We start from the raw sequence: 22,474 nt of genomic DNA on the forward strand, positions 1-22,474 counted from the left end.
ACCTTGCCTGGTGGTTGTGGGGAACTGCGGGCGGGGACCTTGTCAGAATCTGGAAGCCCCCTTTAACAAGGGGACCCCCAGATCCCGGCCCCCCCCCGTGTGAAATGGTAAGGGGGTACAAAAGTACCCCTACCATTTTACCAAAAAACTGTCAAAAATGTTAAAAATCTTCCTTCTGTTTCTTCCTCCATCTTCTTCTTCTTCTGTTTCTTCTGTTTCTTCTGGTTCTTCTCGTCCGGCATCTCCTCCGCGGCGTCTTCTTATCTTCTTCTCCTCAGGCCGCTCGGCATCCATGATGGCATGGAGGGAGGCTCCCGCTGTGTGACGCTTCTCTCTTCATCTTTTTCTTCATCTATTCCTCTTCATCTTCTTCTCTTCATCTTCTTGTCTTCATCTTCTTTTCGGGCCGCTCCGCATCCATGATGGCATGGAGGGAGGTTCCCGCTGTGTGACGCTTCTCCTCTTCTGACGGTCCTTAAATAATGGGGGGCGGGACCACCCGGTGACCCCGCCCCTCTGACGCACGGGGACTTGACGGGGACTTCCCTGTGGCATTCCCCGTGATGTCAGAGGGGGCGGGGTCACCCGTTACGTAACCCCGCCCCCTCTGACATCACGGGGAATGCCACAGGGAAGTCCCCGTCAAGTCCCCGTGCGTCAGAGGGGGCGGGGTCACCGGGTGGTCCAGCCCCCCATTATTTAAGGACCGTCAGAAGAGGAGAAGCGTCACACAGTGGGAACCTCCCTCCACGCCATTATGGATGTGGAGCGGCCCGAAAAGAAGATGAAGACAAGAAGATGAAGAGAAGAAAATGAAGAGAAAAAGATGAAGAAAAAGATGAAGAGAGAAGCGTCACACAGCGGGAGCCTCCCTCCATGCCATCATGAATGCGGAGCGGCCCGAGGAGAAGAAGGTAAGAAGATGCCGCGGAGAAGATGCCGGACGAGAACACCGGAGGAAGAACCAGAAGAACCAGAAGAAGAAGAAGATGGAGGAAGAAACCGAAGGAAGATAGAAGAAAGAAGAAGCATTTAAATAAAGGAATTGTCAAAAACTGTCTCTTGTAATTTTTACCATTTTTGACAGTTTTTTTGTGAAATGGTAGGGGTAATTTTGTACCCCCTTACCATTTCACACAGGGGGGAGGGCCGGGATCTGGGGGTCCCCTTGTTAAAGGGGGCTTCCAGATTCCGATAAGCCCCCCGCCCGCAGACCCCCACAACCACCCGGCAAGGGTTGTGGGGATGAGGCCCTTGTCCCCATCAACATGGGGACAAGGCGTTTTGGGGGGCTACCCCAAAGCACCCTCCCAATGTTGAGGGCATGTGGCCTGGTACGGTTCAGGAGGGGGGGCGCTCTCTCATCCCCCCCTCTTTTCCTGCGGCCTGCCAGGTTGCGTGTTTGGATAAGGGTCTGGTATGGATTTTTGGGGGGACCCCACGCTGTTTTTTTTTTTTTAATTTTGGCACAGGGTTCCCCTTAAAATCCATACCAGACCTGAAGGGCCTGGTATGGAATTTAGGGGGACCCACCACGTGATTTTTTTTTTAAATTTTGGTTCAGGGTTCCCCGGTGGGGAATTCCCATGCCGTTTTTATCAATGAACTTTTATGTGTATTGTCAGACCGGCAATTGATTAATAGCCGCGAGTAGTTTTAAATGACTTTTTTTCCTTTGAAATATCATTTTGCTGTCAGACTGTTCTAAACACGGGAAACATGCGCCCCTTTACAGGCATACTATAGACACCCCCCAGGTACGAAATTTAAAGGGATAGTACACTTTTATTGTTTGACTTTAAGCATTATCAAAATCACTGCTCCCGACAAAACGGACGTTTTTAAAAAATTTTTTTGCATTGACCCAGGTCCCCAAACACTTTTTATGACAATAACTTGCATATAAGCCTTTAAAATTAGCACTTTTGATTATTCATGTTCGTGTCCCATAGACTTTAACGGTGTTCGCGTGTTCAAACTAATTTTTTGCCTGTTCGCAAGTTCTGGTGCAAACCGAACAGGGGGGTGTGTTCGGCTCATCCCTAATTAACAACAAAAACAAGGTGTGTGTGTGTAGCAGACCCACAACATAATAATAGTTCGCTGAAGAAGAGATTGTCACCTCATGTATCAAATGAATTACGTTTGCACTATTGAAGAAAGTGTAAAAAAAAAGACCATTGGAGTACCTAGGAGACAGCTAAAAGAAACACAAGCAGTAAATCAAAGGAAATATTATTTCAGTTTAAATTAAAAAAAAATATTTTTTAAATGTTTATTAAACATTTTCTGGCATATCAATGGCCCCCCAACCACAAAGTACTCCATATATTTTATACGGGACCTTGCGTGCGGTTTGGGGGGGGCAATAACTGAAAACCAGATACGAACCCACAAGCACAAACTGAAGAGCAGTCATGATCGGAAAAGCAAGAGGCTGAAAAGCTAATACAAGATTAGCAGAAGGAGCCCAAAGGGTGGCGCACTTGGTATTGAACTTCCCTTTTCTAGTGCCGTCGTACATGTTGTACGTCACCGCGTTCTTGACATTCTGAATTTCCGACAAGATTTGTGTGACATTGTGTATGCAAGACAAGTTTGAGCCAACATCCGTCGGAATAAAAACATGGATTTTGTTGTTGGAATGTGCGATCATGTGTACGCGGCATTACAGTGTTAGTACAGCTTAGCATTTGCTAAGAAATTATTATTTTCAGATGTCACTAGATGTTTAAACTACACTGAAGGTAGATAGTAAAAAAACAAGGAATGCTGTTATGCAAATTCAATATAGTAAGTATTTGAATTTGACTTGGTATCAGCCTTTTGTAATCCCCAAAAAACTTTATTGAAGAGAAACATTGGTAGCAGGTGCATAGCTCCCAACTGTCCCTGATTTCGAGGGACTGTCCCTGATTTGGAACAAAGCCCCTCTGTCCCTCTTTCCTCCTCGTTTGTCCCTCATTTTGGTCTGATATATATATTTATATAAAATACACTATTTATTTATCAAACAGTGTTTCCAAGTGCTAAACCTTTCATCCCATTTCTAAATTGCTGCATTTATAAATAAGCCAATCCAAAAGCCAATATAAAGGATCAATAGTAGTAAAAAAAAGCACGTGTGGGTTTAACCAATCATTTTTTTGTACAATTCTCCTTTAAGGGGGGTGTGGCAAGGGGTGTATCCCATGCCTATATACTTTTGCTAATAGGTATCCCTCATTCCCATGTCAGAAAGTTGGGAGGTATGCAGGTGTCCTACATGCACATGTGATAACAAAGGTAATACTGATAGGAGAAAAGAGGGAAGAGCAGAGGGATGACCTTATCAGTCCTTCACTGACCGATCATAGGCTGGGGATGGGAAGTGACACACATAATTGATACACATGATTGGATAATTAAAGTGAAATGTTACCCCTTTTTTGTGTGAACCTTCTCAAAATTCAGCCTCTTATGCCCCATACACACGGTCGGACATTGATCGGACATTCCGGCAACAAAATCCTAGGATTTTTTCTGACGGATGTTGGCTCAAACTTGTCTTGCATACACATGGTCACACAAAGTTGTCGGAAAATCCGATCGTTCTGAACGCGGTGACGTAAAACACGTACGTTGGGACTATAAATGGGGCAGTAGCCAATAGCTTTCATCTCTTTATTTATTCTGAGCATGCGTGGCACTTTGTGCGTCGGATTTGTGTACACACGATCGGAAATTCTGTCAATGGATTTTGTTGTCGGAAAATTTTATAGCATGCTCCTAACTTTGTGTGTCAGAAAATCCGATGGAAAATGTGTGATGGAGCCTACACACGGTCGGAATTTCCGACAACCAAGTCCTATCACACATTTTCCGTCGGAAAATCCGACCGTGTGTACGGGGCATAACTCTTACTTACCGTTATGTTACTAGGACAGGAAGTGACAGAAATTCTTACCAATGGAACATAAAAAGTGACAGAAGTTTTGTTTACAAATTATTTGGCTAAAGATATTCTTTAAAGTAGAACTCAGGTCTTCTATTATCTAATACATGTTTCAGCAATTAATGTTAAGCACAGCTGCACTTATAGATTTATCTTGGTATCTCTGCAAAGTCCCACAAATATCTTTTGACCTGTTACTCAATGCAGCTTCTTTCCTCTTCTGATGAAAGGGATTCTGCCCTGGAAACTCATTAGCCTTTCTCCATGTATGTGAGCATCAGCTATACATCACAATGGACTGTAATCTTTGGATCATTGATCTGCCTGTTTTTAACTACCTTTGTAAGTATATTTCCACATATTTCTTTCTGAAGAGGGCAGCAGAGCGAGTTTATCACCAGATATGTGATGGAGCAGCTAATCTGAAAACTTTACCTGAAGATTTCTCTCTTTTTTTCATTTGTGCCATTGACATTTATGTGTGTTTAAGATTAATGGGCTGGCTAGTATTTTAGCACTGATATTTATCTTTCATGGGTGTGGCACTGATGCTGCACTGCTCCGGAATTCAAAGCAGAGTTGTGACTCTCATAGAGGCTGTGCCTGCTTGCATAACAGTTGGGAAAGTGGCGGCCCGTCTATTAGGGCGCATGGGTGCGGCCCCCCCATCCATGCCTCCGGCCCCATAATCTACATGCAGGGCGCTGACGCATGGATTCCAATGGGGGTGTTTTTTTTTAAGCACATGATTAGAGCCAGAGACTCTAATAAGCTTTAAAAAAGGGTGTGCTCGGAGTGCACTGCGCTCTGAGCCCACCCACTTGTGTGATAATAGTGAATGAATATTCACTATTGTCACACTCATTCTCCTCTCGGCAATCAGGAAGTGGGTCTTGAGACCCATTTCCCGATTGGTCGAAAGGAGAAGTGATCCTATTGGCCTAGAGGGAGGAGGAGGAGGGAGGAGATGCATGGTTGGAGAAGACACAGGGGAAGCCTGACCCACCAGCCGCCACTGGCCAGCTCCATGTCCCACCTTTTGGATTCCGACTCAGACTTTCCGCTGTCCCCGGCCGGAGCAGCAAGGATGGCTGAGGGGCCCCGGGATCTCCAAAAAGGACCCGGACAGCGGGACCATGGATAAGAGGTTCCCTGTCTGTATCCGGGAGGCCGTGTCCCAGGTGTTGAAGGGCTATGACTGGTCCCTGGTGCCCATGCTGGTCCAGGGCTCCCTGGCTCCCTCAAAGCCAAGCCCCATGTCAAGATATGAGGGGAAGCCCGACCTACTAGCCACCACTGAACTCAATGAGGGGAAACCTGACCCACCAGCAGTCACTGCTTCCAGCACTCCACCTTCCCGTCTATCCGTCTCCCATGGGGGGTATTGCTGGTGTTCCCCGCCTTCATGTCTGTCTCCCGCATGGGGGGGTTGGGGTGGCATTGGTGTAAAAAATTTTAATTGGGAAGGAACTCAGCATTGCCACTGCTGATTGAAAAGCCTGCAGCTTGTCAATCAGCACCTGGCTACACCTAGTCTTGCTCACCACTTTCTGGATTGACAGCACTGCCTCTGTTACTGAAACCCTCCCACCGTGAGCTGCAGTGTCTGGAAGCGGGAGCAGGTAAAACATGAATAATGAAGGATTTGGTTCAGTAAGGGAAAGGTAAAGAATGTAAAAATCTAATTTCTTCATAAATTTAGACCAATATGTATTTTGCTACATATTTTTGGTAAAAAAATCCCAATAAGCGTATCTTGATTGGTCTGCGCAAAAGCTATGGCGTCTACAAACTATGGGATAGTTTTATTTATTTTTATTTATTTATTTTTTACTAATAATGGCAGTGATCAGCGACTTGTAGCAGGACTGCGATATTGCAGCAGATTTTTTTTAACTCATGCTTTTTGACACTTTTTGGGGACCAGTGACACTAATATAGTGATCAGTGGAAAAGATGGAATTTATCCCCAGCTTTACAAGGACACAACATCCATTCCTTTCCTCCTGTTAGAACTGTGATCTGTCTTGTTTACATTTCTGCCTCTCTGCTTAATGTTTGGCGGGTGCCAGAGAACATCAGGTACTGTGCAAACACGGATCAGCTTCTGCTGTGTGTAATGAGTGCGTTCGCACCTCCTACCCGGAAAAGTCAGATCACATATATGCACTATATTGTCAAAAGTATTGGGTCGCCTGCCTTTACACACACATGAACTTTATTGGCAACCCAGTCTTAGTCCTAAGGGTTCAAAATTGAGTTGGTCCACCCTTTGCAACTATAAGGCCTGGCTCGCAGTCTCCATTCTAATTCATCCTAAAGGTTTTATTGGGTTAAAGTTAGGTCTCTGTGCAGTGCAGTCAAGTTCTTCTACCCCAAACTCGCTCATCCGTGTCTTTGTGGACCTTGCTTTGTGTACTGGTCCAAATCTTTTGGTGGCGGGGGGATTATGGTGTGGGGTTGTTTTTCAGGTGTTGGGCTTGGCCCCTTGGTTCCAGTGAAGGGAACTCTTAAGGCATCAGCATATTAGGACATTTTCATGCTCCCAACTTTGTAGGAACAGTTTGGGGATGACCCCTTCCTGTTCCAACATGACTGCGCACCAGTGCACAAAGCAAGGTCCATAAAGACATGGATGAGCGAGTTTGGGGTGGAGGAACTTGACTGGCCTGCACAGAGCCCTAACCTCAACCTGATAGAACCTTTGGGATGAATTAGAGTGGAGACTGCAAGCCAGGCCTTATAGGGGTGGACCAACTCAATATTGAACCCTACGGACTAAGACTTGGTTGCCAATAAAGTTCATGTGCGTGTACAGGCAGGTGTCCCAATACTTTTGTCAATATTTGGTAAACGTGATCTGGCGCACAGGTGCCACTCTGTAGCAGTAAAACTGCTATAGGGCGGACCTGAACTGGTTAATGTAAGAAAAAAATGGAGCTGACTATGTCCAACAGGCTCCACCTGTAACTAAAATGACAATTTGTCAGTGGACTGACTTTTTAAAAAGTTTTAAAAAATATTCATTACATTATAGTCAGTCAATAATAATTCCTGCATGAACAGAGGACATGTTCATGCATCAGCGGATTAAATCCATGATGAATGATCTGCATAAGGAAAAATAAAGAACACAATATACACATATTTGAACTGGCAATGTGATCAGTGACATACTGCATTCCTTATTTATTCCAACAACACTTGCATTTATTCTGGTTACAATATCTGAAATTAATTATATATTGATGGTGATTAATTGGATCTTGTCTAGGATGCATTTTTTCCCTCAAAAGCAAATGATCATAAATCACTGCATGTATCAGCATGTAGACTGTGAAGACTGAATTGTAAGCCCAGTAAATCTTTCTCATCATCTCCACAGCATGCTGTTATTCAATTAGTCATGATCAGAGGGTGGCATCATTATTCATATATTACTGATTATTCCTAGTGTAACCAGTACCACGACGAGGCCTGTCATACGGTCAATGCCCCTAGTCACAGACACAATGGAGGATACCGCTAGGATGACTATATAAGATTTGGCTCAGAATTCTGATCTTGTTTCGTAAAGCTTGATTTCAGCTCTTGTGGCTTTCTATAACCCTTCAAGAAAGTGTTAGTCTGTGCATACAAAGGAAGCATCAGACACTATATTCCCTTGATGCGCATGGAATAAGCATGAATATTTAATACCTATAAATTAAACTAGCAAATGGAAAACCGGCACTTTGTGTGTATTTGCATCATTTACTATATATACTATAAAATAAAGGAGAATTTAAAAACACTGCTCTAAAAAAACTATTTTATAGAATAGCAGAGCAAATTAAGACTTACCTACTCTTATTTTAAAAACAGCCAAGAAAAAAGTAGTTACATAGTCATATAGATAGCCAAGTTGAAGGAAGACAGACACAAGTCTATCTAGTTCAACCAATAGAAAAAAATAATAATACATACTTCTAAAACCCACAGAGGAAGGCAAAAAAAACCCCTCCAAAATAATAAAGCATGGTCCAATTTGCTCCAGTGGGAGAAAAGGCAATTCATTCTTGATCCCCCAGGAAGCAATCAGATCAACTACCCCTGGTGTAATTATTTTGTGCATTTGGGAATGTATCCAGCTCTTTTTTTAAATAATCTACTGAACTAGTTCTTGAGGAAGCCTATTTTACATTTTACAAGCTCTAATGCCCCGTACACACGGTCGAATTTTCCGACGGAAAATGTGTAATAGGACTTTGTTGTCGGAAATTCCAACCGTGTGTAGGCTCCATCACACATTTTCCATTGGATTTTCCGACACACAAAGTTTGAAAGCATGCTATAAAATTTTCCGGCAACAAAATCCAATCGTATGTACACAAATCCGACGCACAAAGTGCCACGCATGCTCAGAATAAATAAAGAGATGAAAGCTATTGGCTACTGCCCTGTTTATAGTCCTGACGTACGTGTTTTATGTCACCGAGTTCAGAACGATCAGATTTTCCGACAACTTTGTGTGACCGTGTGTATGCAAGACAAGTTTGAGCCAACATCCGTCGGAAAAAATCCTAGGATTTTGTTGTCGGAATGTCCGATCAATTTCCGACTGTGTGTACGGGGCATTACTGTGAAGAAGCCGTTCCAAATGTAGAGATTAAATTTGTTTTCTTCCAGGTCTAAAGAGTGCTCCCTTGTCCTCTGTAAGGCATTGTAGTGAATATCGAACCATAAAAGTTCACACACACTTGGTACGTGTGTATGTAACATGGGCATCAAGGGTACATTAAATATATAACAACTTGGCACCACATAGTGGTCACAACTGATTGTACAATACATTCAATAAATTTCATATATATACATATTGCAGCAGCCCAGGCGAAAAGAATCTATCTTCCATCTATCCTATCAGTATACTATGTTACACTGATTTTTCATCCTTTTACTTTAGATCCCTCCCGGCAGTTTTTACTTCCATTGGTATAACACCATGTTTCACCATTCTACCTGGCAACCTATTTGTGGATGTGGGGGTGGTCTGGGTGTATGCCCACCCCGCCGCAGCACTGCCACACTACCTCAGCTCCCGTTACAGACTACCGTCCCGGGCCTGGCTTCTGGCTTTTCATACCTTCTAACTCTCATTTCATGTAAGTACACAGGATGGGCCTAATTGCCTGTCCCTATCCACTAGTGATCATTGGATTAACTGTATCCTACTATACCTTTTAGATACCTCACAGCATCAGCCCCTGATGAGTGGTTTACACGAAACGCGTCGGGCAACTTGATGATGCAAATTCATGCTTATATTTCACCTCCTATCAATGAACATGTCATGGGGCAATTTGATGACGCAGACTCCTGCTCAGATTACACCTCCACCAATGAACATGTCATATATATTTTTCCAACCATTGTCTCAGTGTACTTCCTTATATTATTGTCATCCTTTTCGCCTGGGCTGCTGCAATATGTATATATATGAAATTTATTGAATGTATTGTACAATCAGTTGTGACCACTATGTGGTGCCAAGTTGTTATATATTTAATGTACCCTTGATGCCCATGTTACATACACACGTACCAAGTGTGTGTGAACTTTTATGGTTCGATATTCACTACAATGTCTTTCCTGAAGTGGCTATGCAATTGATATGTTTTATGCATCTTTTATTTTCAATAAATATACTTTTTGTTTTTATCAATCTACTCCCACAATGTTCCTGACCTCATTTAAAGTCCCAAATTCCCGTTCTTTATTCTTGCAATAGGGATGGAGGCACATTGTGTATATGTGCCTCATTTAAAGTCCCAAACTCCTCGTTTTTTCTTTTCAAATTTAGGGATGGAGGTCCATGGACAGGGCTGTCAGTGTTCCCCTGCCACCCATGTGTGAGTTTCAAGCCCTGGATCTGTATACACCAGGTCCGGGTCTTGGCATGATCTCAGGACATATTCATTTTGTGTCCATGGGCTGATGCAGCTTGTTCCCCCTGCGATATACACTGTCATAATTATAAGTCTGGGATTGAGTTTCAATTTCAGCTATCCAGGTCCGCTTCATTGTCTGACTTCCGGGAGCTGCGATGCGCTCTGGGTGCCCCCTCCCCTTCCCCCTCCCCTGGGGGGGTGGGCGGGTACCCACAGCGCATCGGCGCCACGCCTCCACCCTATGTGTGATGACGCATTTTTTGCGTCATGGCACGTCGGAGTTTTGTCCATCTCAGCTGGCCAGCCGGACACTGGGGCGTCCTCCGTGGGCGGTTCTCACCACCTATGCCGGAGCCCCTCCCCGCATTGGCCGAGCTCGCGTGACGCTGGTGTGTGTCAGCGTGCACGTGTGCGGATCAGCTATATCCGGCCTCCCCCCACTCAGCCTGGTTGTCCAGATCAAACTTTTTACTCCTCGCTACAGACGTGATCTATTTTTCTCTGCCTGGGCTACAAGTAAGCTATTGATATACCACTCTACTCCTCATCCTGCTAGCCTGCCATTCCTTTCTACCAATTGGTTCTGGCACACTGGGCTCTTTGGTCCTTTCTGACCCCCTTATGTACCATCCTTTATAAGCTATCTGGTTGAGGTCTACACCTGCTTGTTTCGGTTTCACTTTTTCACTGGATGCATACTATCTTCCATCTATCCTATCAGTATACTATGTTACACTGATTTTTCATCCTTTTACTTTAGATCCCTCCCGGCAGTTTTTACTTCCATTGGTATAACACCATGTTTCACCATTCTACCTGGCAACCTATTTGTGGATGTGGAGGTGGTCTGGGTGTATGCCCACCCCGCCGCAGCACTGCCACACTACCTCAGCTCCCGTTACAGACTACCGTCCCGGGCCTGGCTTCTGGCTTTTCATACCTTCTAACTCTCATTTCATGTAAGTACACAGGATGGGCCTAATTGCCTGTCCCTATCCACTAGTGATCATTGGATTAACTGTATCCTACTATACCTTTTAGATACCTCACAGCATCAGCCCCTGATGAGTGGTTTACACGAAACGCGTCGGGCAACTTGATGATGCAAATTCATGCTTATATTTCACCTCCTATCAATGAACATGTCATGGGGCAATTTGATGACGCAGACTCCTGCTCAGATTACACCTCCACCAATGAACATGTCATATATATTTTTCCAACCATTGTCTCAGTGTACTTCCTTATATTATTGTCATTCTTTTCGCCTGGGCTGCTGCAATATGTATATATATGAAATTTATTGAATGTATTGTACAATCAGTTGTGACCACTATGTGGTGCCAAGTTGTTATATATTTAATGTACCCTTGATGCCCATGTTACATACACACGTACCAAGTGTGTGTGAACTTTTATGGTTCGATATTCACTACAATGTCTTTCCTGAAGTGGCTATGCAATTGATATGTTTTATGCATCTTTTATTTTCAATAAATATACTTTTTGTTTTTATCAATCTACTCCCACAATGTTCCTGACCTCATTTAAAGTCCCAAATTCCCGTTCTTTATTCTTGCAATAGGGATGGAGGCACATTGTGTATATGTGCCTCATTTAAAGTCCCAAACTCCTCGTTTTTTCTTTTCAAATTTAGGGATGGAGGTCCATGGACAGGGCTGTCAGTGTTCCCCTGCCACCCATGTGTGAGTTTCAAGCCCTGGATCTGTATACACCAGGTCCGGGTCTTGGCATGATCTCAGGACATATTCATTTTGTGTCCATGGGCTGATGCAGCTTGTTCCCCCTGCGATATACACTGTCATAATTATAAGTCTGGGATTGAGTTTCAATTTCAGCTATCCAGGTCCGCTTCATTGTCTGACTTCCGGGAGCTGCGATGCGCTCTGGGTGCCCCCTCCCCTGGGGGGGTGGGCGGGTACCCACAGCGCATCGGCGCCACGCCTCCACCCTATGTGTGATGACGCATTTTTTGCGTCATGGCACGTCGGAGTTTTGTCCATCTCAGCTGGCCAGCCGGACACTGGGGCGTCCTCCGTGGGCGGTTCTCACCACCTATGCCGGAGCCCCTCCCCGCATTGGCCGAGCTCGCGTGACGCTGGTGTGTGTCAGCGTGCACGTGTGCGGATCAGCTATATCCGGCCTCCCCCCACTCAGCCTGGTTGTCCAGATCAAACTTTTTACTCCTCGCTACAGACGTGATCTATTTTTCTCTGCCTGGGCTACAAGTAAGCTATTGATATACCACTCTACTCCTCATCCTGCTAGCCTGCCATTCCTTTCTACCAATTGGTTCTGGCACACTGGGCTCTTTGGTCCTTTCTGACCCCCTTATGTACCATCCTTTATAAGCTATCTGGTTGAGGTCTACACCTGCTTGTTTCGGTTTCACTTTTTCACTGGATGCATACTATCTTCCATCTATCCTATCAGTATACTATGTTACACTGATTTTTCATCCTTTTACTTTAGATCCCTCCCGGCAGTTTTTACTTCCATTGGTATAACACCATGTTTCACCATTCTACCTGGCAACCTATTTGTGGATGTGGGGGTGGTCTGGGTGTATGCCCACCCCGCCGCAGCACTGCCACACTACCTCAGCTCCCGTTACAGACTACCGTCCCGGGCCTGGCTTCTGGCTTTTCATACCTTCTAACTCTCATTTCATGTAAGTACACAGGATGGGCCTAATTGCCTGTCCCTATCCACTAGTGATCATTGGATTAACTGTATCCTACTATACCTTTTAGATACCTCACAGCATCAGCCCCTGATGAGTGGTTTACACGAAACGCGTCGGGCAACTTGATGATGCAAATTCATGCTTATATTTCACCTCCTATCAATGAACATGTCATGGGGCAATTTGATGACGCAGACTCCTGCTCAGATTACACCTCCACCAATGAACATGTCATATATATTTTTCCAACCATTGTCTCAGTGTACTTCCTTATATTATTGTCATTCTTTTCGCCTGGGCTGCTGCAATATGTATATATATGAAATTTATTGAATGTATTGTACAATCAGTTGTGACCACTATGTGGTGCCAAGTTGTTATATATTTAATGTACCCTTGATGCCCATGTTACATACACACGTACCAAGTGTGTGTGAACTTTTATGGTTCGATATTCACTACAATGTCTTTCCTGAAGTGGCTATGCAATTGATATGTTTTATGCATCTTTTATTTTCAATAAATATACTTTTTGTTTTTATCAATCTACTCCCACAATGTTCCTGACCTCATTTAAAGTCCCAAATTCCCGTTCTTTATTCTTGCAATAGGGATGGAGGCACATTGTGTATATGTGCCTCATTTAAAGTCCCAAACTCCTCGTTTTTTCTTTTTTTTCTTGTCCTCTGTAATGACCTGAGAGTCAATAACGCAACCATAAATCAGCACCCATTTCACTATATGGATCACTTATACTGTATATTTATACATAATGATCATATCCCCCTTTAATCTTCTCTTCTCAAGAGAGAATAAATTAAATTCAGCTATTTTTTACTCATAGCTGAGCTCCTCCATGCCTCTTATTAATTTGGTTGCCCTTCTCTGCACTTTTTCCAGTTCCCCAATATTCTTTTTGTGAACTGGTGCCCAAAACTGAACTGCATATTCCAGATGAGGTCTTACTAATGAATTGTACAGGGGCAAAATGATCTCTCTCTCTCTGCAGTCTTTGTGGGGGAAGTTAAAAGCAGACTCCAGCTATGCAAAGAAAAGAGAGACAGGCGCCTCTAGGTTAGAACTGTAACATTTTAATATAATACAGGTGCATTATCCACTTACATAGAAGTTAGGGAGGTAAGGCACATGCCCATCCACAATGGCGTGGTGTCCGTCCCTATGCAGCGGCGTTCGCCCAGCTGTCTTTGCCTGAAGGAGAAGTATCCTGGCCAGCAGGGTCTCTGCAGTCTGAACAAAGGCTTGGATCAGGCTGATGGTGAGGGCTGGAATGCGGCATAGAGCACAATGATGTCTTTGGTGTCCACCGCTGCATAGTGCGGATGCCACGCCAGTGTGGATGGACAGGTGCCATACCTCCCTAACTTCTATGTAAGTGGATAATGCACCTGTATTATATTAAAATGTTTAGGTTCTAACCTAGAGGTGCCAGTCACTCTTTTCTTTGTATACCTCTTTTAATACAAAAATTTATTTTGCTAGCTTTAGAAACTGAAGCTTGGCATTGCATGCTATTATTAACCACTTCTGCCCCTGAAGGATTTGCCCCCCTTCCTGACAGGGCAATTTTTTGCGATACGGCACTGAATCACTTTAACTGACAATTTCATGGTTGTGCGACATTGTACCCAAACAAAATGTATATCCTTTTTTTTCCCCACAAATAGAGCTTTCTTTTGGTGGTATCTGATCACCTCTGCAGTTTTTATTTTTTGCGCTATAAACAAAAAAAGAGCGACAATTTTGAAAAAAAACTCAATATCTTTTTACTTTTTGCTATAATAAAAATCCCAAATTAAAAAAAAAAAAAAATTCTTCCTAAGTTTAGGTCGATATGTATTCTTCTACAAATTTTTGGTTAAAAAAAAAATCGCAATAAGCGTATATTCATTGGTTTGCACAAAAGTTATAGCGTTTACAAAATAGGGGATAGATTTATGGCATTTTATTTATTTATTTTTTTACTAGTAATGGCGGTGATCTGCGATTTTTATCAGGACTGCGACACTGCGGTGAACAGATCGGACACTTTTGACACTATTTTGGGACCACTGACATTTATACAGCGATTAGTGCTTTAAATAGCCACTGATTACTGTATAAATGTCATTGGTAGGGAAGGGGTTAACACTAGGGGGCAATCAAGGGGTTACCTGTGTTCTCCCCCATTGAGGGAATCTGTACTGACTGGTATCCATTTAATCAGCAGGAGGCAGCACGGACGGAATAGGAGCTCCATGACCAGCTGATTTGTTTGTATCCCTGAGAGGGAACCTGCTTTTCTGACCTTTTGGTGAAACAGGGGTCAGAACGTGAGAGGGGAGACACTGGAGTCTCCTTCCCTTCCGCCCGTGGATGATCTTTTTGCCCTGAAGCTGGAAACTAGGTGGATATTGCAGCTTTGAGACTGGGATCACATCATCTATATTTTGCGCTTGTACCCCTGCAGGGGTGAAGCGCCCTGGTGAGTGAAGGCACAAGAGGGGAGCACAGTCACTTTTGTCAGCACTTTCTCTGCTTATTATTGGATAAAAACTTTTCACTAATTGGAAGAAGCACTATGTCACTTTATATGGACACTTATTTTTAATAATCTGTTGACTCATTACTGGACATCACCTACAGCAGTTACATTATGTTTATATTTTGAAATTTATCACAACAGTTTGTTTTTTGTTGACTGATGGGCATTATAGCATCAGTTGATGTTATTTATTGATTGCATTTTCATATCTACACTTTTATACTTCTAATTTATTCCTTATTTTCTGCACATATTAATTTTTAAGCACATGTAACTTTTTATGGTTACATGATAGGAAGGATTTATTCTTGCTGGATATACATAATTTGTACACCATATATATATATATATATATATATATATATATATACACACACATATATATATATATACGTCCACTTGGTGGTACACATACTATAAATAGTTATATATATATATATACACACATGTTTTTTTCACACAGAACAGCGCCATTTCCCTTTTTGAGGTTTCTTATACTTTGATTGGGTTTCACCCTGGTGGGACTTTTCTATAGGGAGGCAGCAGTTACACAAATCCTAAGCGCGGATTCCTCTGATAATTTTCACCTGTGTTCTCTGTGTGTGTTCTAACTGTAGGGGGGATGGGACTGACTAGGGAAGGAGACTGGTCGGTGTTCCTATATACTAGGAACACATGATCTGTCTTCTCTCCCCTGACAGGACATGGATGTGTGTTTAAACACACACATCCCCATTCCTGCTCTGTCAGGAGCGATCACGAGTGCGCACACAGGCACCTCAGTGATGCGGCGGCGTGCATGCACCCCTAATCCCCTTAAAGCGGCCGCCGTACAGCTACGTCGATTCGTGCAGGGGAGCCATTCTGCCACCATCAATCAACAGCGGGTGGTCTGGAAGCTGTTAAAGTATAATTAAAGGCAAAACTTATTTTTTTTTAGTTTTGTATAGAGGGGAGAGGGATTAAAACATCTGTCAGTTTTTTATTGCCGTCTGTGCCCCCATTTGGGAGATTCCTCCTCTCTATTTGTCTTGTTTACCATTATTGAAAGTGAAAGTAAAAGAAAATGACAAATTTTGGGTTGTCCCCATAAAGTAATAGAGGGGAAACCTTCCAATGGGGAAACTAATTCTGGTGAGCTGGCTGTCCCCAAAGAATTCCCTTAATTTGCAGGGATTTCCTCTAACTTCCTGTTAGGCTATGGGACAGGAAGTGAAAGTGAAGTGAAAGTGAAAGTGAAAGTGAAATCTTCACAATGGGACACAGGTGGCAAAAAAAATCTGACTCTATCCAAAATGAAAAAAAAGTTTTGCCCATAGTTCTACTTTAAGTGTATGATCTACCAGAACACCCAGATCCTTCTCTATTTGAACTACCATTGACTCTCCTAGTTGTTCTCTTCCTAGTATGATGCAGGCATGTATTTAGGCCCCAGGTGCATGTCTTTACTTACATCTAAAGGCTCCTGTGTGCAAGTCTAAACAGGTCACAAATCCAGTTACTGTGTGATAAGCCCCATGACTGAATAAATAAACTTCTTTTACCTCCTTTAAATCAGCCAAATCCTTTTTCATCTGTGTCTCAATCACTCCTTCTCCCAGACACTGCAGATCAAAGTTGGATGGTTTGAACAGGACAGTCTGGTCTGTCAATCCAGAAAGCAGTGGGCAAGGCAAGGTGTGGCCAACTCAGTGATGGCTGGTGCTCCATTTTTGGGGGGGGCGGCAAACAAACCATCCGCCACCCCCCCTCTTGGTTGATCAACCCCCCCACCCCTCTCCTTCGCTCGCTCATCCGCCCACCGGCCCCACACCATCTAGGTCTCGAGCAGCTTCAGATCCTTCCTGTGTCTCCTCCTCCTCGGTGGCTTCACGGTGGCTTCCCCTGCCAATCGGGTCTCAGGACCCATTTCCTGATTGGCCAGGAGGAGAATCAGGAAGACAATAGTGAATATCAATTCACTATTGTCACACAACTGGGTGGGCTCAGGGCGCAGTGCTCTGTGCCCCGAGTCCCCCCTTTTTTAAAGCCAATTAGAGCTTCAGGCCTCAGGCTCTAATTATGTGCTTCCAAAAAAAATTAAAAATCCCATTGAAATCCATGTGTCCAGCGCTCTGCATGTAGATTAGCAGGCTGCCCGTATGGATGGGCCACCACTGGGCCAACTGCTAACTGACAATCTACAGGTTTATGAATCAGCAAAGACAGTGCTGATAGTCACACTCCTGCAACATATTCTGAAGAAGGCACAGCCTGCATGAGGGACAATTATACTCTAAATTCAAGAGCAGTGCAGCAGTGTTGTCCTCCTATCACAGGAACTTGCATGAGGTCGACTTCCCTGATCAACAGGTAATTGTGGGAATTTGCAGAAGGATTAAAAAAAAGGCAAGTGCACATGCACTTATAATTACAAATAAGAACTGCAGAACCAGCTTATGAGAGCATCTAAAAGAGAGGGATAAGTGATACAAAGGGTAAGAAATGTAGGGAAATTAGTTAATAGAGAAAGTGAAAGTTTAGTTTTTTAGGTAGAGGTGGGATAGGCTTCCTTGAAGTGATGAGTTTTCTGTGATCGCCTAAAGGTGGACAAAGTTGGAGATATTCGGAGAGATTGGGATAGAGAGTTCCAGAGGATGGGAGAGACTGTGGAAAAGTTCTGGTGGTGAACATGGGAGGAGGTGATGAGGAAGTTAAAGCACAGAAAATCTCGGGAGGAGCAAAGTGATTGGTTTTGGTAATATATTGAGAAGGTCAAAAAAACACAAGTAAAGTGTTCAAATGAACTCCCCAAAATAATGACAATAGGCAATGGGCTCTGGATAATTCATGTGTGAGGATGGTTCAGGTGTGTGTCTCTGTCCTTCACACATTCACACAAGGCAGCAACTTCCAGGGTAAAACAAGTTTATTGAATGAAATAACACAAAAAAAACATTCCGTGATAATGGTATCTTGCATGGTGCGTGGTGTCCACAGCCAACAATGAAGCAGAGGGAAATGGCACTGTTCCAATGATGGGAAGGAGCTAGCAATCTGTTCAGACATCTAGTGTCGATTCTTAATGCAACAGGTGGGGAAACAATCTTAAGAGCATATCCCCAGACAAAAATATAGCATGTCCACATTCGCTGACCCTCATTTCCTCTTTTAGGTCTGCAGTTTCTTACTCTCCTCTCAAGCATTATACTATATATAGTGAACAGTACGTGCAGTCCTTTGGTGATGTCAGGGGCTGCATTTGAGGTCCCCTCTAGCTCAAAAGTTGACAACCACTGGCTTCCAGTGTCATGAATACTTGCCAATTTAACGCCAAACATAGCTATCTCTGTGAATAAAGTTTGCACTAATAACCCTATATCTTCTCTGTGCCAGCAGCATGGTGAAGAGCGAAACCGCTGGGAGCATGAGCTTTGTTGATTAGAATACTGTGAAGGAGGCATGGCCAACCTGTGGAGATCAGGACCACCACCAGTGTGACTGCAATAGAGTAATAAAAGTTAAGGGTTTTGTTCGGTGTTTAACTCAGCTCTGGTAAACTAACATTAACATTTTTTAATTTTTATTACTTGCCATGGTAGCTCTTCTTTTCACATTATCATTTTTTTCATGAAAACTTACAGAATATGTTACCCCCAACATATCATATTCCTGGTATGTGCCTGTTGTGCCATGTACTTGTGTTCAAAAGTATTTTTTGCATTCCTTCCATTGTGTGAAATACCTGTTGTTCCTGCTATTCCCCCTGCTTTCTTATTTCAAACTGACCATGGTAGGCATGAGAACACATCAACCCCAGTGTGGTCAATTTTCTGGTTGTGCTGCCTGTCTTCCAGTGATCAGACTTCTGTTGACATACCCCCCCCCCCCCCCCGCACAGCCATTCACTGGGAAGATTAGTGTGCTGCTGTTTCTCCACCCCTAGCTCTCTAACCCCCTTAGGTTGTGTGATCACTTTAAAAAATAAAAAACAAAATGTATTTATTGTGTGTACATATAAACAATGACATATGTATTGCATTTTATTTCTATTTTAAGCTGAATGGGTTGTTTTACAAGGTAAGGGATCACATACCGTATACTTTAATGAAGGGGAGCAGCAAAGCAAAGAAAGTAAATCTGCAAAGTTACATGAAGTAACTCATCTTTTAACATATGATTACACATTAATCTTATTCAAAACACAAACACATTGAAATTCACATCTACATACACATTATAATCTTTAAAGAATATCTTATATGAAAATGTTATTTCTGAGTAAAAGCTTTCAGCTTGTTTTAAAGGCTCTAATGAACAGCCGAAAAACAAGAAAAAGATCATTTTGCGCCAAAACCAACAATCGTTCGAATGTTTTTTTTATCTAAATGTGTTTTAAGAGGTGCCATCTCAACAATCCCACAAAGCTGTGAGGACAAGCTGTCTGCAGGCCACATGTCACAGAATACACTTTGTCCTAAGTAAACAAATCATTCATGTGCACTAGAAAGAATTGTATGGAGTAAACCATGGTTGCCATGACACGCATTGGAACGACTAGTTTGAAACAAGCTGCTAAAATCTCTTGTTCTTCTTATTCTAATTTGACATTTTAGATACAGATAAAGCACATTTTATTTTTGTCCTAGTTTACTTTTGTAGAGACAGTGTACAATATTTGTGTTTTGGACTGAGTCCTTTTACTTCCACAAATACATTTAAAAATCAAGCCAGTTTAACAGCAGGGTTGCCTAGGTAAGTGCCTAGGGACCAGCAGGTACAGTGGGGGCCCATCCACACAAATCTGATTTTAAGTAGAACAGTGCTGTGCAGCTCACACTCCTCCTTCCTCAATGACAGCTGAGCTGAACAAGAAGATCGAAGCCCTGCTGTTCAGAAAGTCAATGTGTAACCATAATATGCAGTCAATCAGAAGGCCTGACACTGCCATGTGCAATTTCATATCTAAGACCTGCGCTTGCTACTCAAGCTGTGTGCTCCACCCAGCAGGAGTCTTGCTCCTCTTAGGCTCAAAGTCAGTGGTTTCCACTCACTAATTTCTGCCTACACTATGGAATCTCAGCAGCTCTCTCCCTCCTATCTGCACATCTGACAGAAGAGTAAAAAGCTGATGTTAAGCAGCTGTATATAAAGCAGGTGGTTCTGGTCAGGTTGGAAGACATAGGGAGATTTGGTGAGATGCCTTATGATTTTGGTCTTACCAGAGTCTCACATTGGCCCACCGAAGAATCCTCTGGTAGGCCTTATCCCCCATGACTATTGTACCTTGCCTAAAATGTGTTCAGAGTTCAAATCTTTCAATAACTTCCCAGGGTCCCAAACTCAGCTACGTATACCACCTATCAGATGATGCCATGCCATTCGTCCCGCCTTCCTTCTACATCAAGACAGAGGTGGCACTGTTTCCATAACAGTGTGAATAGTCTAAATGCAGAGTGCCACTGGGACAGCACAGGAGGAAGGCAGGTTTATGCTCATCAAGAGGCTAGGAATAAGTGGCTAACTGTGCTTTATATCTGGCTTCTTTCAGAAATCAGGGCTCAGAAGAGGAGAATGAAACCTAATTATCCATAAGGCAAAATGGGTGATGTCACAGATAAGCAGCAATGTTTAGCTACTTGTGGTTGTATCAAAATGTGGTCTCTCATACCTTGTTGCTGCACAGGACTGAGAGGAAAAGGCATCACAAGTTTCTACCTGCTGATGGATAAACTCTAGCAGCTACACAACCAGTCTGTATTAGCCCCTGTTGTCTTGTATTCCAGTTTATTTGGTTACTGATTTCATCTTTTTTCTGACTTTGCTTGTTTGCTGCCTTCCTGACCTTTGCTGACCCTTTTTTTTTTCTGATATTCTCTGTCAACTGGGTAGCATGCCCTGGTTAGATCTGTGGTTGAGTGCCATTTACACAGGTGTGTCTGAGGGCCACAAACTGGTACACCCACCAGTAAAGTCAATTAGTGCTTGTAGGTGCTCTGGTGAATATCTGGTGGGTGTGCTTACACTCTGTACCTTTCCCAGTGACACACTTGCTTGAAACTTTTCCAGTGCCACATTCTCTCCAAGGCTTGGGCCTTGACATGCTTGCTCAAGACTTTGCCAGTGTCATGTTTGCCCGAGAGTCTTTCAGTATCATGCTTGCCTGAGACCTTGTCATTGAAAACCTCTTTTGAAGAACTCTCCCAGACTGACCTTTTTTAATCTAGAATCCCGGAATTTTATATATCTGATACTTTTGAAGTTGTGATGATATGGCCCATGAACTTTATCCCCTAAAAGTCTGAAGTCTTTCAGCTTCCTTTTGTTGCGTTTTCTCTACAGTTAGTTACCTAGTCTTATTCCTTTGTCACAGACAATTGTTTGGCATCCTTTCTGTTGCTGAGAGGTCCATTAAGCAGCCCAGATGCAGATTTTTTTGTCCTAGTATGTCCAGATACTGCTAGCATGCCCAGATGCTGCTTTTGTCCTAGTATGTCCAGATACTGCGTTTGAACAGACTTGCCCAGGTATAGCCAACATTCAAGCCCTAAGAACGCCCATTCCAAAATGAGTTTTGATGTTGCCTATTTCTTTCTCGTACAACACGGCACACAGAGCCTCAGTAATTACTGATGGGTTATATAGAGTATCACTAGGTGATTGGACACTGGCACACCCTAGACAGGAATTTCAAACTCCTTTATAATCCCTCCCCTTACTGGGAATACCTCAGTTTTTTCGCCAGTGTCTTAGGTGTTGGTCACGAGTAAGGATGTGCTGTGCTGAGCTCCAAAGGAATATCCTATACTGGGGCAAGCCATGCAACCAGATCCATTCAAAGTGTATTTTCCAGGCTAAATTGGATGGTACCCGAGCCTTGTGTCCGAAGAAACGAGGTTTCACCTGTAACGCTTCTCTTTTTAGAGAGCTGGACCCCAGGAACCCTTTTTTTTTTTTTCAGCTATACTCCTGACGGGGTGCTTTACAGGCCCAGAACTGCGGATCCCCCTATTCAAGGGGGCCCCAGTCTCTGAAGGTTTTTCTTTAAACAAAGCCCACCGTGAGAGGTGAAGATTGGGTCTGTTATACAGAACCCTGCAGCTGGATAAGGTAAGGGAGACTCCTCAAGAATTTTTTAATTCTAGTAGGTTTTCTCATTTAAGTAAATGTATGCTATGCCTATAGTCACAACCAGACAATTATTATTATTATTATTATTATACAGGATTTATATAGCGCCAACAGTTTGCGCAGCGCTTTACAACATGGGGCAGACAGTACACTTACAATACAAATCAATACAGGAGGGATCAGAGGGCCCTGCTCGTTAGAGCTTACAATCTAGAAGGGAGGGTCAAGTGGAGACAAAAGGTAATAACTGT

The sequence above is a fragment of the Aquarana catesbeiana genome, linkage group LG04 (genome assembly GCF_042186555.1).
Source record: "Aquarana catesbeiana isolate 2022-GZ linkage group LG04, ASM4218655v1, whole genome shotgun sequence".
NCBI classification, from domain to species: Eukaryota; Metazoa; Chordata; class Amphibia; order Anura; family Ranidae; genus Aquarana; species Aquarana catesbeiana.